The 17,402-nt window shown below is 44.6% G+C and overlaps 1 protein-coding gene across 1 annotated transcript in view; it reads left to right on the top strand.

Annotated features, from left to right (window-relative positions):
- Window positions 1–17,402, top strand: part of CNTNAP5 (contactin associated protein family member 5) — a 664,045-nt gene that overhangs the window by 455,114 nt on the left and 191,529 nt on the right. The gene's annotated exons all lie outside the window — the stretch shown is intronic.

Here is a 17,402-nt window from a genome sequence, read left to right as displayed (position 1 = left end):
TGGGTGATTGACACAGTCTTAGGGAACTTCTAATGTAACATAAAAGGGAAGGAGCTGCTATAAGTGAGTAAAGTGAACTCTCAGATCTTTGCCCTACTGGAAAACCATAAGCTTAATAGGTCATCTGCGGCATATGGATTGCACCACATGCAACTAGAAGCACAACTCACTCATTGTTTACTGTGTCCGCTTGTTCTGCTGCTGTACAGTAATGTTTGAAATGGGTGTAAGGCAGAGATGAGAGGAACTGATATGTGATGTGATGCAGTGAGGCTACTGTGTAGGAAATCTGGCTGCCTATTAGCTACTGGGCCATGTTTATGGTTATTTTCTTGGCCTACAAAGCCCTAAGTAACTCAGGACCAGGGTGCCTAGCAGACTGCTTTCCCTTATATAAATCAGTTGACCTTTAAGATCTTCAGAGGAGGCCTCCTTGGTTGTTTCATGACCAATAGAATGTCAGCATGTGACATCACGAAATCCAACCTTCTCACTAGTGGCGTTCACCTTTTGGACACCCTCCCCTGTGGGGTTCAGGAGGTAGAAAATGCAGTGAGTTCTAAACATCTTCTGAAAACTTGCTTCTTTACACAACCTTTCCTGGCTTGTAATTGATCATGATGCAGCTTGGTTTTATTGTTACTTTTTATTTATTGATGGATTTTTCTGGTAGTAGGAAGTTTTAACTGTTTATTGTTATATTGGATTTTATATGTATTTTAACTGTGGTTTTTTTGTATTTTGTATGTGAACAGCTTAGAGATTTTATTGTTATATAAGATTTACTTATTTATTTATAAACAAATTTTTTAAAAATAGATCTGCTTCCCATCTCACATTTTAGGCAATACTGAAATGCCCCTGCATGTAATTTTCAGAAACTTCAACTTGTTTAAATGCAGTGTGTAGAGTCAGGATTCATTAACACTGCCAAGAAATGCAATAGTAATTCAGAGCACCTTCTGGAAACTTGGCATTTCAGGTTTTTCCTCTCAACTTTGGAGAGATGCCGTAACTTTTCCCTTGTTTCATTTTATCAGGATGTTAACCTGGAAAGCAGGCCCGTTCCTTCATTGTCTAACCATAATGAGCATCAGTGCACATGCGGTGGCTGATGGTAGATCAGCATGAATCTCTGAGGAATTGTGGTGGAGCATATATTTCTATTCCTCTTAGAGCTTCACAACATACCGGGGCTTCTGCTTCTGGATTTTTTGCGGGATTGAGATCGGCTCCTTTACAGGGGCAGACACATCCTTTGAATTGGGGAATTCCTTTCTCAGCAAGTTCTACAGTATATGTTTCATTTTACAGTTCTGTGGTTATAACAGAACTGCTTACATACACACAGCCGATATATTGGATTAACGTTCCTTATTGGGTTATCTCCGATCATTTTAAAGGCGGGATAAAGGTCAGAAAGCACAGGGGACACCCTGGAGGTTGATGACGTTGTGTAAAGGACCCCAAAACCTCCCTGAGTGACCAATCACAAGCGTGCAATAAAAGCCTTGTGTAGAAATGCTCTTAATATCTGTCTTCTAGGAATGGTAGCATCCTACTGTGGAATATCCTCCCCAGGAAGGCTTACTTAATGCCTATGTGGTGGTCTTTTGGGCACCTCTTTATTCTCCCAGGCTTTTTAGTCCTTCAGCGTTTAAGAGCTGTATTAGTGTCTTTTAGCTTTTTAAACTGCTCTTGGATCCAAATTACTTTGGATTTATTCTGTTTCTGGTGTGTGTGTGTGTTTTTAATACTTGTATTATGTTACATTTTGTTATGCTCTTATATTTTACATTTGTAAGGCCTGTTTGAGAACTGCCCAGAGAGCTTCAGCTATTGAATGGCATAGAAATGTAAATTATATATGCCATCTTCATAATGTACACTTCAGAACAAGGATTGCTAATTGGCACTCTCCACGGCCATGCTAGATCATCCCCTACCAATTTTTAAATCAAGGTGTGGGAAAATGTTTGTTCATAGTTTTACTTGTCAGGAAAAAAACAAAACAAAAGGACAAGTGTGTAGGGATGGACGAAAGGGACTTACCTTGTCCCGCAGCTTGCTTCACGGTGGGGGGGAGGAGCTTCGGTTCTCCCCCCCGAAGTTCAGGTGAGGGGGGGAGGCGCCCTGCCTCGCCCAGCCGAAATTCAGGCCAGGGAGGAGGCACCCCATCCCTCGCCAGCGAAATTCAGGCCGGGTAGGAGCGCCCTGTCTACCCGGCCGCAAAAAAAAAAGTAAAAAACAAAACAAAACACCCGTGATAGGCTACGTAACGATTTACGTAGCCTATCATGGCTAGATTTCCAAAGTCAGCCATGATAGGCTATGTAAATCATCACGTAGCCTATCACGGGTGACTTTGGAAAAAAAAAAAAAAAGCGCTTACGCAAATGGCGGCTCCCATGGGGACCACCATTTGCCTTCCTTATTTTGGCATGTCTAGTCTACGTAAAGATTTACGTAGACTACAGCGAAAATAAGGGCAATGCAAATAGTGTTCCCTTATTTTCGCCGTAGTCTACGTAAAGGTTTACGTAGACTAGACGTGCCAAAATAAGGAACGCAAATGGCGGCGCCCCATGGGTGCCGCCATTTGCGTACATGCTTTTTTTTTTCTCTCTTCAAAGTCACCCATGATAGGCTACATGACGATTTACGTAGCATATCACGGCTGCCTTTGGAAATCTAGCCATGATAGGCTACGTAAATCGTTACGTAGCCTATCACGGGTGGTTTTTTTTTTTTTTTACTTTACTTTTTTTTTTTTGAAATGGCAATGGCGGCAGCCAGTCAGGAGACTGGCCGCAGCCCCCGCCCGCAATGAAACGCCACCGAACTGCCGCCGGGACCCGCCGCCGAGAGGGACATTCACCGAAGTTAAGTCCCATCCTGGGGGGGGGGGCGGCGGAGAATTTCCCCAACACTTTCGGGGGGCCGAATGCATCGGCACTCAGTCTCCCGAAGATTCGTGGAGAAATTCTCCGCCAACCCTACAAGTGTGCCAAGCCCTATACAGGTGTTTCCCTTCTTGGGTCTAGGGCTAAAGTGAGGTGGAGGGACATGGGCGTGCACATACGCCCCATGATCATGAAGCCTGTGTTATCATAGTTTCTGATCATGAGAGCTCTGTAAGCACATCCAACTGAATGTGCTTACAGAGCCATTGCAAACCTTCCAGCCCAATGCACAAAAGTCTAACTGGCCACTGGGTGCGTGGGGATGTTGGGGTTCTAACTTGTACCAATGAGTTAGAACTAGGGATGGGGGAGAATTTCTCCCCGAAACTTCGGGGGGCCGAGTGCCAACATATTTGAGCCCCCGAAGTAGTTTCGGGGAGAACTTCTCCGCACCCCCCGGGATGGGACTTACCTTTCCCGAATGTCGCTCCCGGTGGCGGGTCGCAGCGGCGGTTCGGCAGGGCTTCGACAGGGGCAGGGGCGGCAGCTGGTCTTTCGACCGGCTGCTGCCGCCGCCATTCCAAGAAAAGTAAAAAAAACAAAAATGCCCCCGTGATAGGCTACGTGACGATTAACGTAGCCTATCACGGCTAGATTTGCAAAGTCAGCCGTGATAGGCTACGTAAATCGTCACGTAGCCTATCATGGGTAACTTAAAAAAAAAAAAGCGCGTACGGCTAATGGCGGTCCCCATAGGGAGCCGCCATTCGCATTCCTTATTTGGTCGCTGTAGTCTACGTAAAGATTACATAAACTACGGCGAAAATAAGGGCAACGCTATTTGCGTTGCCCTTATTTTCGCCCTAGTCTACGTAAATGTTTACGTAGACTACACATGCCAAAATAAGGAATGCAAATGGCGGCGCCCATGGGCGCCACCATTTGCGTACACGCGGTTTTTTGTTTTTTGTTTTACTCAGCCATGATAGGCTATGTAAACATTTACCTAGCCTATCACAGCTGACTGCAGGGACGCAAACAGCGGCGGCTATGGCCGCCGCCATTTGCGCCCCGGCCGGCCAGGATTCAGGGGGGGAGGGACAGAGCGCCTCCCCCCTGGCCAGAATTTCAGGGGGGAGGGACGGAGCACCTCCCCCCCGGCCAGAATTTCGGGGGGAGGGACGGAGCGCCTCCCCCCCAACGTGAATCAAATTTCGTTCAAGGTAAGTGACTTTCGTACATCCCTAAGTCAGAACCTAAGGAAACCAGGGCTGAATCTACACACAGCAGTTTCACCGTTATCATACTGCAGTGATAACTATTGGTGCACATGACACCAATGGGCACCAATAGTTATCACTGCGATATAATAATGGTTAAACTGCTGTGTGTAGATTCAGCCTGAGTACCTTTGGCTTTGAGGTCAAAGTTAAACATTAAAAGAATGTGTTACAATAATTTTCAGAAGTAAAAATGTTGGTGAAATGGATGGAGAACAGTGGTCCATCTCTACCACTGAAGGGACAGTAAAATGCATAGGAAGAAATTGTTACTGTAGCTATGCAAAAAGTGACACCCCACATCTGCAGCCCCTTTGTTTTGGTGGCAGTATTTTCAGAGGAAAGAACAAATTCATACAACTTTTGGCCCCTGGAAAGAACTTACCTCGCTTAGTGGTAATTTGTGTTGTGTGGCTATTAGTGGCTATTTGCGTTGCCCTTATTTTCGCCGTAGTCTACGTAAAGATTTACATAGACTACAGCGACCAAATAAGGAACGCGAATGGCGGCTCCCTATGGGGGCCGCCATTTGCGTACGCGCTTTTTTTTTTTTTTTTAAGTCACCCGTGATAGGCTACGTGACGATTAACGTAGCCTATCATGGCTGACTTTGCAGATCTAGCCGTGATAGGCTACGTTAATCGTCACGTAGCCTATCACGGGGGCGTTTTTTTTTTTTTAAAAAAACCTTTTAGTTCGCAGCTGGGCGAGGCGAGGCGCCTCCTCCTCGGCCTGAATTTCGGCCTGGCGAGGCGGGAAGCCTCCCCCCCCGGCCTGAACTTTGTGGGGGGAGCAGCGAAGCGCCTCCCCCCCACCGCGAACGTCCTTCGAGGACAGGTAAGGGACTTTCGTCCATCCCTAGCTATAGCAGTGGTCTCCAAAGTGGGGTGCACACACCCCAGGGGGGCTGCAAGACGATCCATTGGGATGCGCGAGCTGCCTGATAATTGAGCAGCCTCCCATTGCCCTGACAAGCTGCCACTGTGTGCAAAGATGGCGGCAGCGGTGGCAGCAGCAGCAGGATGGGATGGGAGCTGTAGCCCAATGGCATTTCTCTCTCCATTCTAGTCCTAGCCACTGGGAGCAACTGCCCCAGTCTCTGCCAGGCATGGCAGAGGAAGCCTTAACCCTTCCCACTCTCCTTTGGCAGAGTGAAGCCGAGAAGAAAGTGTGTGCTATAGGGACTGGGTAAAATGAGGATCCATAAAATCAAAAAGGGATCCTCTTGATTTCATATGCTTTTTGCAGAGCAAATCCCCCAAACCACCAACATATGACAGAGCACATCTCCCTCCACAGCCTGAACCAGAAGAATCATGGATCTGCCACTCGCAGGCAGAGCCACGGTGCAAAAACAGGGGAAAATGGCTCCCCCCATTTCCCAGAACAACACGGCTGCTGGCGCACATCCAGAGGGCCTTTGAGCTGTGTCAGCGGCAGCAACCCGCCCTCGTTGGCAGGAGTCTGCCTCCATCTGGGCACCCTCCCCTCCTTCCAAGGAAGGGAGAGAGTGTAGTTGGAGGGTGACTCCTGCCCTCGTGCTTGTCAGAAGTTGGCAGGCTGTGATGGGCAGCGTTTTTCCCAGCATCGCCTTGCCTGGCAGTGGCAGTGGCAGCTCACCTGGTGGCAGTGCCCCACCCATGGAACAAGGAACTGGGGGCTGGGCAGCATGTTGGGGGGGGGAAGCAGGATTCAGATGTCCAAATCCTGCTTCAGCTTCATAGTCCAAGGTGGGTCAGAGGCCCCCCGAATCAACCCGAACTGAATTGGGCCCACTTTGGAAGCCCCAAAGTATCTTTCAAGTCAGATCCAGGGGTCCATGCACAGCTCTAGTTACAATCAACCAGTGCTTTATGAGTATCCATGTGCACACCAGCAATACATATCACACATGAAAGGATTTTGTTACTCATGCATATGATAACTTTGAGATTGCTTCCTTGATCCTTGCAATGTTTTGTCACAGCGCACACATCCATGTTGGTTACATGGCTGAAGGGAAGATGTAAATGAAAGGAAGGAACTGAAAGCTAAGACAGAATGCCCATTCCACAGTTAGTTTTAGAAATTCGTGTAGTGAAACTGGAATTCAGGAGGAGTGGAATGCAGGGCAGAGGGAACCCCTGGAGCAACAAAGGAGCAGGGGAAACACTCTCCTCTCTGCTATTTTATGATATCAAGGGCAGAAAAGGCCAGTCTTGTTTTTCTTCTTCTTCAGCACACCCCAAATTAAAAATTCTTTCTGAGTTAATTAGGCAATCATTGTACATGATTTAAACACTTACCCATTAATTATTAAGAATGTTTTTAATTCAGGTGAAACAAATATTTAACTAGATGTGTCTGTGAAAACAGAAGTTCAGTCTTTACAAAATCAGGATTAAATACTGGAACTTGTTATGTTTAGGTAATCTCAAGTTCTTTCTACATTGTTCTTCAGAACAGCATACTTTCAAAATGTCATGCTATTCTTTTTGTGCATAAAAGGAGGGAAGAACACTGATTGAGGTGAATCAAACTCCTATAATTTTGCCTCCTCCTCACCCCCATATTTCTTTTCTCTATACCTAGATTTTAGTTGCCAACTACAAATGAATTAGGCAATCAGCTGCACAATAAAAACTTTAACCTATTGATTTCAGAAAAGATTAGGGTCACTTCACTCATCTCATCCCTCGCTTTTTCTTTTTTTGCACAAGAGAATGCTCAACACTTGGGGCTTCATCCAGTCCACCATGGACATGGAAATATCCCCATAGGGCAGGGGCGGGGAACATTTTTGGCTCCATTTTGAAGAAGCTCTCAGGCAGGGGCTGCATTCTATTGGTGGATGGAGCCACTGGCAAAACTAAAAATCAAACCACCCACATTCCATTGTTAGCAATTTATAGTCAGACACATGTCTACACACAATAGGCAGGACAAGCCTTTGCATGTCTACTCAGAAGTAAGCAGGACTGTATCACTCAGCAGCACTTTCAAATAGCATCCCAAGCATCAAGCCTCTGCCTGTGTACTAGCAAGTAAGCAGGGCATGAAGCAGGGCTGGCATTGAGGGTAGGCATGGTTGGGCACCTGCCAAGGCCCCAAACCACAGCAAAATTTCCCCATCCCTGACCTAAGATATAAGAGAGTCCTGTTTTCCTTGCCTTTCCCTATACATCACGTGCATGGATGCATGCCAGCTGTCATGTAGAATGGGTACATTTGTGTATGCCTGTGTGTGCACACATCCCATACTGGGATGCTACAAGCTTGCATTGCTCGATGGAGCGAAGGGGAAGTGTAGGATGGGGATATGGGAAGTGCACATGAGACTTCTCCATTTCTGGTAATGCCTGGCAAACTGTACTGCAGGGAAGGGGAGAACATAGAACTCTGTTATGCCCTGTGGAGATAACGTCATGTGCAGATGCTACACCCATGGTAGACTGGATTGAGCCCTTCATGTGTACCTCTTAATGTGTAACAAAGCTTTGAAATGTGGCAAAATCAGGCAGGCACAGCCACAAGCAAATGTGATGGAAAACATGTTTGCTCTCACTTAATATGTGAACTGACTCTTAGGGCTTTCTGTCTGAATATGGATTGCTCCCTCTTCTTAAGAGCTTCAGGGGTGCTACCAATATTTTTCTTTAGCACTAAATCCATAGCCGTTCACTCCATGGCTTGTACTGGCTTGCTAAGCTGAAACTATATACTGAAGCTTGTTTCAAATGAACCCTCCATGCCCCCAAGGGGACTATGTTTTAACCTCAGTGTCTGAACTATTAGGTTACAATATCCAAAGTCATTCTACTACTATGTTTCTCCTAGTGTTGCAGGCTGCTGCTTCTTTTTTGTGCTCAGACCCCAGGCCAGGAAATCAATAACACTTAGAAGTTGGTATGACAAGATCAATGCTTAATTTTAACTTGTCCAGGTATTTATCCATTATTGAAAGGCTTGTTGTTGTTGTTTTTGAGAGGGTTGGGAGTTGGAACAATGAAAATCATTTTCTCCTATTGCCAATGCTAGTGCCCACTGCCCCCCACAAAAAAAATCTATTTGGAGAACACCATAAAGGGAATAAAAACAGACTCCTAGCCATGAATAAGGTCTCTTACTTTCACATCTTGGAACTTGATCTTTCTGTTCGTCAGATTATAGTGCAAATGGCAGGTCTTTCTTCCTTCTTTCCCAAGATGGACAGAAATTATCCACACAATATAGCCATGTGTAAAACACCAATGCTAGTCAATGCCAGAGTGAGAGTGTGTCATGTGAATGGTGTGGACAGGTATCTCCCAGGAAGAATAATGTGTAGTCAGAATAACAATACTTCAGTGGCAAAATCCATGTTGGGGCAGTACCTTGATTAGGATCTGATTTGGACTGGAAATTTAGTGTGGAGAGTAGTGGGGGTTTAAGCCTTTGCACACACACACCCCACTGTGGTCCCAATGCGGATCAGTGTGTGCATGCATGTGAGAAAGAGAGAGAGAGAGACTGCAATTTACTTTGCCAAAAAAATTTTCATTGAAACAAATGGATCATGTTTTCGCATTGTAAATTGCTGGCATCCCCCCCCAAAAAAAAAATCTGTACCACAGCAGAGGACAAAGGGTTAGGGAAAAAAAACCTACTTCCAATTACTGAGTCCCAACCTGGATTAGGTCTCCTGCACTTTGATGTTGTTGTTCAGTCGTTCAGTCATGTCCAACTCTTCGTGACCCCATGGACCATAGCACGCCAGGCCTTCCTGTGCTATGCTCTCTCCCGGAGCATGCTCAAGTCCATATTCATTGCATCGGTGATGCTATCTAGCCATCTCATCCTCTGCTATCCCCTTCTCCTTTTGCCTTCAATCTTTCCCAGCATCAGGGTCTTTTCCAGGGAGTTTTCTCTTTGCATTAGGTGGCCAAAATATTTGAGCTTCAGCTTTAGTATCTGTCCTTCCAATGAGCAGTCAGGGTTGATTTCCTTTAGGATGGACTGATGTGACATCCTTGCAGTCCAGGGGGCTCATAAGAGTCTTCTCCAGCACCACAGTTTGAAAGCATCGATTCTTCGGCACTCAGCCTTCCTTAGAGTCCAGATCTCACAGCCATACGTTGCTACTGGGAAAACCATAGCTTTGATTATATGAACCTTTGTCGGCAAGGTGATGTCTCTGCTTCTTATAATGCTGTCTAGGTTTGCCATAGCTTTCCTCCCAAGGAACAAGCATCTTTTAATTTCATGGCAGCGAATGTTGGCAATTTGAACTCTAGTTCCTCTGCCTCTTCGAAACACAGCTTGTACTTCTGGTAGTTCTCGGTTCACATACTGCTGAAGCCTAGCTTGTAGGATTTTGAGCATCACCTTGCTGGCATGTGAAATGAGTGCAGTTGTACGGTAGTTTGAGCACTCTTTGGCATTGCCCTTCTTTGGAATTGGAATGTAAACTGACCTTTTCCAGTCTTGCGGCCATTGTTGAGTGTTCCAAATTTGTTGGCATATTGAGTGCAGCATTTTAACAGCATCATCTTTTAGGATCTTAAATAGCTCAGCTAGAATATTGTCCTCTCCACCAGCTTTGTTGTTAGTAATGCTTCCTAAGGCCCATTTGACTTCACTTTCTAGGATGTCCGGCTCAAGTTCAGTGACCGCACTCTCATGGCTATCAGGGACATTCAGATCTTTCCTGTGTAGTTCTTCTGTGTATTCTTTCCACCTCTTCTTAATCTCATCTGCTTCTGTTAGGTCCCTGCCTTCTTTGTCCTTTATCATGCCCGTCTTTGCACAAAATGTTCCCTTGGTATCTCCAATTTTCTTGAAAAGATCTCTAGTCTTTCCCATTCTATTGTTTTCTTTGATTTCTTTGCATTGTTCATTTAAGAAGGCCTTCTTGTCTCTCCTTGCTATCCTCTGGAAATCTGCATTCAGTTGGATATATCTTCCCCTTTCTCCCTTGCTTTTCACTTCCCTTCTTTCCTCAGCTACTTGTAAAGCCTCATCAGACAGCCACTTTGCTTTCTTGCATTTCTTTTTCTTTGGGATGGATTGAGTTGCTGCCTCCTGAACAATGTTACAGACCTCCATCCATAGTTCCTCAGGCACTCTGTCTATCAGGTCTAATCCCTTAAATCTATTCCTCACCTCCCCTGGATATTCATGAGGGATATGATTTAGGTCATACCTGAATGGTTTAGTGGTTTTCCCTACGTTCTTCAATTTAAGCCGAATTTTTGCGATAAGAAGCTCATGATCTGAGCCAGTCAGCTCCAGGTCTTGTTTTTACTGACTGTATAGAGCTTTTCCATCTTTGGCTGCAAAGGACATAATCATTCTGATTTCAATATTGACCATCTGATGATGTCCATGTGTAGAGTTGCCTCTTGTGCTGTTGGAAAAGAGTGTTTGCTATGATCAGCGTGTTCTCTTGGCAAAACTCTATTAGCTTTTGTCCTGCTTCATTTTGTACACCAAGGCCATGCTTGCCTGTTATCCTGGTGATTTCTTGACTTCCTACTTTAGCATTCCAATCCCCTATGATGAAAAGGACATCTTTTTTTGGTGTTAGTTCTAGAAGGTGTTGTAGGTCTTCATAGAATCTATCAACCTCAGCTTCTTCAGCCTCAGTGATTGGGGCATAGATTTGAATTACTGTGATGTTGAATGGTTTGCCTTGGATTCATACTGAGATCATTCTATCATTTTTGAGATTGTACCCCAGGACTGCTTTTCCCTCCCTTTTGTTGACTATGAGTGCTACTCCATTTCTTCTAAGGGATTCTTGCCCACAGTAGTAGATATAATGGTCACCTGAATTAAATTCGCTCATGTTTGTCCATTTCAGTTTGCTGATTCCCAAGATGTCGATGTACAATCTTGCCATCTCATGTTTGACCACCTCCAGCTTACCTTGATTCATTGATCTGACATTCCAGGTTCCTAAACAATATTGTTCTTTACAGCATCGGACTTTCTTTTCACCACCAGACACATCCACAGCTGAGTGTCCTTTCGGCTTTGGCCCAGCCACTTCACTCTTTCTGGCGCTACTTGGAAATTCCGTCTGCTCTTCCCCAGTAGTATATTGGACACCTTCCGACCTGAGGGGCTCATCTTCCAGCATCATATCTTTTAGCCTTGTGATACGTACGTCCCATGGGGTTTTCTTGGCAAGAATACTGGAGTGGGTTGCCATTTCCTTCTCCAGTGGACCACATTTTGTCAGAACTCTCCCCACCATGACCTGTCTGTCTTGGGTGGCCCTGCACGGCATAGCTTATGCATAACTGAGTTATGCAAGCCCCTTCACCACAACAAGGCAGTGATCCATGAAGGGGCTCCTGCACTTACTTTTAGTAAAAAAAGGAAGACAGAGAAAACCACAGCTGCTAGCTATGTCTTTAAAGTACTGTCTAGTTTGGCTCTAAGACACAGTCAGGATCGAATCTGGGAGGCATTGCAGACATTCAAATTATGCTCTGCTAGATGCTTTGATGGTCTCTGGTTGCACCTAGGACTGTTTCTATGACTGTTGGGCTGAAGAAACAAACAACGATTCATTCCCCCATTTTGTAAAATATTAAATCCATCTATCTCCAGCCTTAGGTGGAACACATAAGTCTCTTGGTAGGTGGAAAACAGAGGCAGAGAGGAGCTCAAGAGTTTTTATATTAACAAAGCTGGATATAATTTAGATACTAGGCAAAAAATAAAACCCAATAGAAACCAAATTGGGTAGCTTTACCTAGTGGTTGGAAGGGATGTACCCTCAGAGGATAAAATCCTAGCTTCAGATGATATAAAATCTTCTCCCAGTGTAGGATCCTGCTGTTGAATGGCTAAATCTGGTATTCTCCAAGTCAAAGCAAAGGTAGGCATGCTGGGTGTAAGAAGAATCCCCAAATCCATATTAGGGCAATACCTTTATTAGACAAACCCAAATGTCACATGTGACATGAATTCAATAAAGGTGACTGTATGCCATATCTGGTAAGTCTAAAGGTGCAGTTTAGAGACACAAAGAGAGCTCATGTTCTCTTTCCATCTACTGAAAAAGCCTCAAGTCACACAGGATCTTTTAAAATAACCCAGTATTGAGTTCACCTGGTATCATTTGCCCAAGTAGCCCATTTAAGGAGATTATCCATTTTTTACATGAGGATGAGTGACATGGAATGAACAACACAGGGGGACAAAGAGGTCAAAAGTAAGACACTAAGATGCTTACTGTTATCTCAGTCTTAGCAATAGCTGGCTGGTATTGGGAAAGATGGAATGGAAGTCAGCAATATATTGTGAGGAGAAGTGAATTCTTGCTATTGATAAGAGAAGAAGCTGCCATTCAGCTTGTTCTTTCTAGGGCATTTCCTCATCTTCCACAGAAGTCTGCACATGTTCAGCAGACATGTTCAGCAAAGGAATTCTAACAGTAAAAAATAACCAACAGACATCTCTGAACAACTTTGCATCACAGTATTTTGGAACCTGTTTATGAACCTCAGAGGTGAGAAATAGTAGTGTGGAAAGGCCCTGCCCATTTTCTTCAAAAGCTCATGGACTACGCAGAGAAGCCTTGAGCATAAAGGAGTTTATATGGGCAGACAGCTCCTCCCTTCATGTCATTATTGGCCAAGGGAAAGAGTGGGGATGTTCACTGGAAATAGAGGAGTGGACTCTTCACATTGTAGTGTGGATGCCCATCTGGGAAGGTTAGTACCAGAACCTTTGGCAATCTATACAAATGATAAATATGTCCTATTGATTGCATTTTTCATCTGACCTTCCTCCGAGGTCCCCCCACTGCCACCACTTTTTCCTCATGGCAGCCCTATGAGGTAGGTTAGGCTGAAAGATAGTGACTGTCCCAAGGTTACTCATTGAGGTTCATGGCTGAGTGGAGATTTGAACCCAAGCAACAGACTACCCTCTACACTACACTAGCTCTCTGTCTTAAACTACATGAAAAAAGTGAGCAATTTAGGAAAAGTGAAGCTGAGATCATGAGGCTTTGGTCTTCTTCTATTGCCACCCCCACTAACTTAAACTATGGATGTTTTTGATACTCGAGTGTGGATCACTACTATAACAGAGTAGCATGTATAGGCACAACTTTACAGACTTTAAAACTTGGGCAGCAACATGGAACAAATGCATTGTACCAATTCTCAGAGCAATTTTTCCTCTTGCTCCTGTAGTATTTACCATATGTTTTGCTTGTTTGAAATGTAATTAGTCTGAATAATCTTGTTTGGTGACAAACATTCTAAATCACAGGAAAATGATTTTGTTTCCAGAAGCAAATCATTCTCCATTGGGATATTTCAAACAGAACAACAAAAAAAAAATGGGAACTAGAAGAGAACTTCTGAGGTTGAAAGAAGAGACAAAATTCTTTCTCTCTTGCCCAGTTTAATTTATATGCTGTGTTAATGCCAAAGCAGGCTATTCAAAACTATGATGGACCTGTGATAGGACTTAAGGTCTCTTGCTGTTTTAGAGAGTATGCATGCACTCATCTATGCTGAGATTGATTTGTATGTGTGTGGTTTTCCTTTGGTTCTTTGTACTCCCATGCCTACAGGTTTGGGAGAACAAGTTCATGAGATCCACATATTCCTTACTAAAAGTGATATTCTGTGCATAGACTTTGCTGCCAGGCAGAATTTTCTGCTTTTCTGTTATCATCAATTGCCCAATCCCTACAGTAGTAGCTGAAATTGTAGAATAAGCCACTCCCACAAATCCAGTGTGAATCAATCAGTATCCTTTACTACAGGACATTCAACCCACCCATGTGCCTTCACTAGTGAGGACAGGAAATCCCCATATATTCCTCCTTGCAGCTTTTGCTCCCCTCCTCCTAGGTCTTCCATCCCACCCAAAGGAGGAGTGAGAGCCACAGCCCTGGAGACATTGCCACATGAAAAAGGAGTGATCAGCCCACCTCCTAGAATGACGTGATGTTGCGCGGGTTCACATAACACAACAACCCACCCTGCAAATAAGTGGAACAGTGTGGGATTATTTTTGGAACAACCCACAGTGCACCCAACAGACAGTCAGGGTCACCATGTATTGTTTTCCCCCTTTCACAATACTGCAGCAGTAACCACTGCGAATGGGACCCATGAGAAGGGGGGAACAGCTTTTCTGGAGGAGCTGGAAACTTGGGGAAGTGTTGAATGGAAGCAGGACACTGACAAGTGTCAATTCAACAGATGAAGTCCCAAGGATCACCTTGCCAAGTGCCTGATCTTGTCCCCATTCCCTTTTTGGTGCACTTACTGTCTGACCTGTCCCTGTCAATGCTGTGCCAATTAGCCTATATGAGGTCTGGTCTTGTCATTTTCCTGGTACTTTTCCTAGTATGCTTCATTCCCTTTGACAGCTGAAACATACAAGAGCATCAACAAAGCAAGCCTATTCATACTGGCCCTTCAAAAGACTGACAAAAATAACGATAATAAAACGTTACAGCCCCATTTGTGCAAATTTCTGGGGCTGAAAAAAATAAGTGTTGGCAACCAAGTGACAGCCCCTCCAAAGTGCTGTCTGGGCATTGTTGGAGGGCCAGTCACTGGCAATGGAGGCTTAAGGCAGCATGGGTGGACATGATCAGGAAGAGCAGGGGGATTTGCTGCTCTTGCTGAGAGGCTCTGTGACTGATTGACACAATCCATGATAGGTTGGCTCTGCTGGGTTCAGATGACACACCAAACCCATTGTGGGTTGAAGAACCATGGGTTATCAGGGTAGCTTGTTGCACCAAAATGAGCCATCTTGCAGGAACCAGTCTGGGAAAACAACAGTCCACCATGGCTAGTTACTCACAATGGGTTGTCACGTCGTGTGAACCCAGTTGTTGACTTTGACAATGATATCACTCTCAGGGCCATTCATTCTTCAGTCTTTTAAGGACATTTCCTATATAGGGTGGGGCCACATTTGGTCTTGGGTTTTTCCCTTTGTCTTCGTGTTACCTGGGTTCTGCCTAAGAGCTTGTCTACACCAGCAAACTACTGCACGTTTGTGATTGGCCACTCAAGGACATTTGCAGGTCCATTACACAACATTGTTGACATCAAGGGCCATTCCCACACTTTTCCAGGCTTATCCTGCTGTAAAAACCCCCAGACTAAATCAGTTATTTAAAAAGAAATGCATAGAAACGTTAGCTAATGCCGCCATAGTGCTGTATTTTCAGCCACTTGATGGTGATGTCTAAAGGAAAACATAGGAAAATGCTGAAACAGAAAGTTTCCATTCAAACCACATGGCTGCCCATGTCTGCCCATGTAATGGAGCTGATCATAATCCCACAAAGAACAGAAGCAGAAAGCCCCAGTAAGGCAGCGGGATTTTCTATTTATGTGGAGAAGCCCTAAGTATAGCCCAGCTTATTTGCAGCAATGCCAGGTCTTGATGAGCTGAGTAACTATGTGACCAATGGCATCTTGGATCTTTAAGATGGCCTTGAACCCAGGATGAATGTAAGCGTGACTACAAGCATTCGGCCTTTGAATGAGTTTCTCCAACTTGAAGATAGGGATGGCACAGGAGTCCGAGAAGGGGGTGGAGTTCAACAGACTCCCCCTGCCTGGCAACCTGGACACCATTTGCTGGGCTGGGAGGGGGTAACTTGCCCACTGGGCGACTGGCGGGAAGCGCTGTGAGGCCATCCATCCCCTTACTGGGCTGCAATTGTGCACATAATCATGGCTCTTGGTTACTTTCACATATCTAATGTTGCATCTATGGCTGTCTTAAAGGGGCAATGACTCCAGATTGCAGGCATAAAGGGCCTTTTATGCCTGTAATCTTGAGTCATTGCCCCTTGGATGTTTTCATGTTTTTAAAATATCACAGTTGATCGCGAACCACATGAGCCTCAAATGCAGAAAGCAGTTCCTTGAAAAAGGTGGTATTCCTCACTCATGCTGTGAATGCAGTGAAGGGGGAAGGGAAGCCCCATCAGCCTAAAGCAGGAAGAAGAAACTAGGGCAAAGAAAAGACAAGTATTTCTCTGTCCCTGTTTTCCCCAGGCAACACATAATGTAAGAAATAGGCTTGGAATATGTAAGAAATATACAAAATGTATACTTTCTAGGACCATCCCTCAGGGCTGTTGCATACCACAACCTTTTTAATAAATTGGACCATTAAATAGCTGCTATGCTAGGACATAAAACTGTAGTATTATCTTGGAATTTAAGCATCATGACCTATACTTGACAGAACAATTTAACAAGTACTTAGGATATTTGGCTTTTGCTGGTTTAATTTAACTTTTCCAGGTTAATGCAATGCAAGGAGCATTAGTTGTCCTTCAACTGCTTTACCTAAGCCTGGCTTGAAACTTATCCAAGAGTGTAATGAAATAATAAAGCCGAGTGTGTTGGGGAGGGAGATGAGAAACCTTGTGTGTGGAGAGCTGATTCCTCATTCTCTCCGCACACTTGCAAATCTAGGGAGACCTAATTAATTAAAGTCAATGGAGAGAGGGAAAAAATGGGACATAAATGTGCTAATGTTCTTCTGTGTTTATTGAAATGAGGAAAGAAAGCAAGACTTGTTTACATACCCCACGAATCACAGCCTGATTGGCTGTGCCCCTTGCACAATTATTTCTACGGCAGAGATACAGCACAAGAAAGCATATGATTCAACTGAGCCATCACCTGCAATCCCATAATAGCCAATTAATTCTTCCAGAAAGGAATACCCTACCATTGCCAAGGTTTTGATTGTATCTCCAAGCAGACAAGGAGGCTATAGTACACTGAGGACGTACAACAAAACCACTCTTTTCACCAACCAGATTTCAAGCTCCCATGTGTACATGGGTGTCACATTCTCAGTGTCCAGATCTCCCTTAGGTAGTGTGATAAAAGGTTGCTTACATACCAGTCCCCAGAATGTCTTGTTGCCTAAAACTTTGCATACTCTCAATATTTTCTTCTTATGTCACAATGTCCTTGCGCTGATTTTGCCACCCCAGTGCACACTCTGTATTGTTGCTGTGTACTGACTTCCCTTCTCCACTCCATACCATACTTAGGCTGCAACCGTATACCCACTTACCTAGGAGTAAGCTTTATTGAATATACTGTGTCCAGTTCTGGGCACCACACTTTAAGAAGGATGCAGACAAACTGGAGAGGGTTCAGAGGAGGGCAACAAAGATGATCAGGGGACTGAAACAAAACCCTATGAAGAGAGACTGAAAGAACTGGGCATGTTTAGC

The sequence above is a fragment of the Heloderma suspectum genome, chromosome 1 (genome assembly GCF_057233095.1).
Source record: "Heloderma suspectum isolate Gila_16-S chromosome 1, 16-S_ref, whole genome shotgun sequence".
Taxonomy (NCBI): domain Eukaryota; kingdom Metazoa; phylum Chordata; class Lepidosauria; order Squamata; family Helodermatidae; genus Heloderma; species Heloderma suspectum.
Note: the sequence above shows the minus strand (reverse complement) of the source record. Positions and strands in the feature narration are given on the sequence as shown.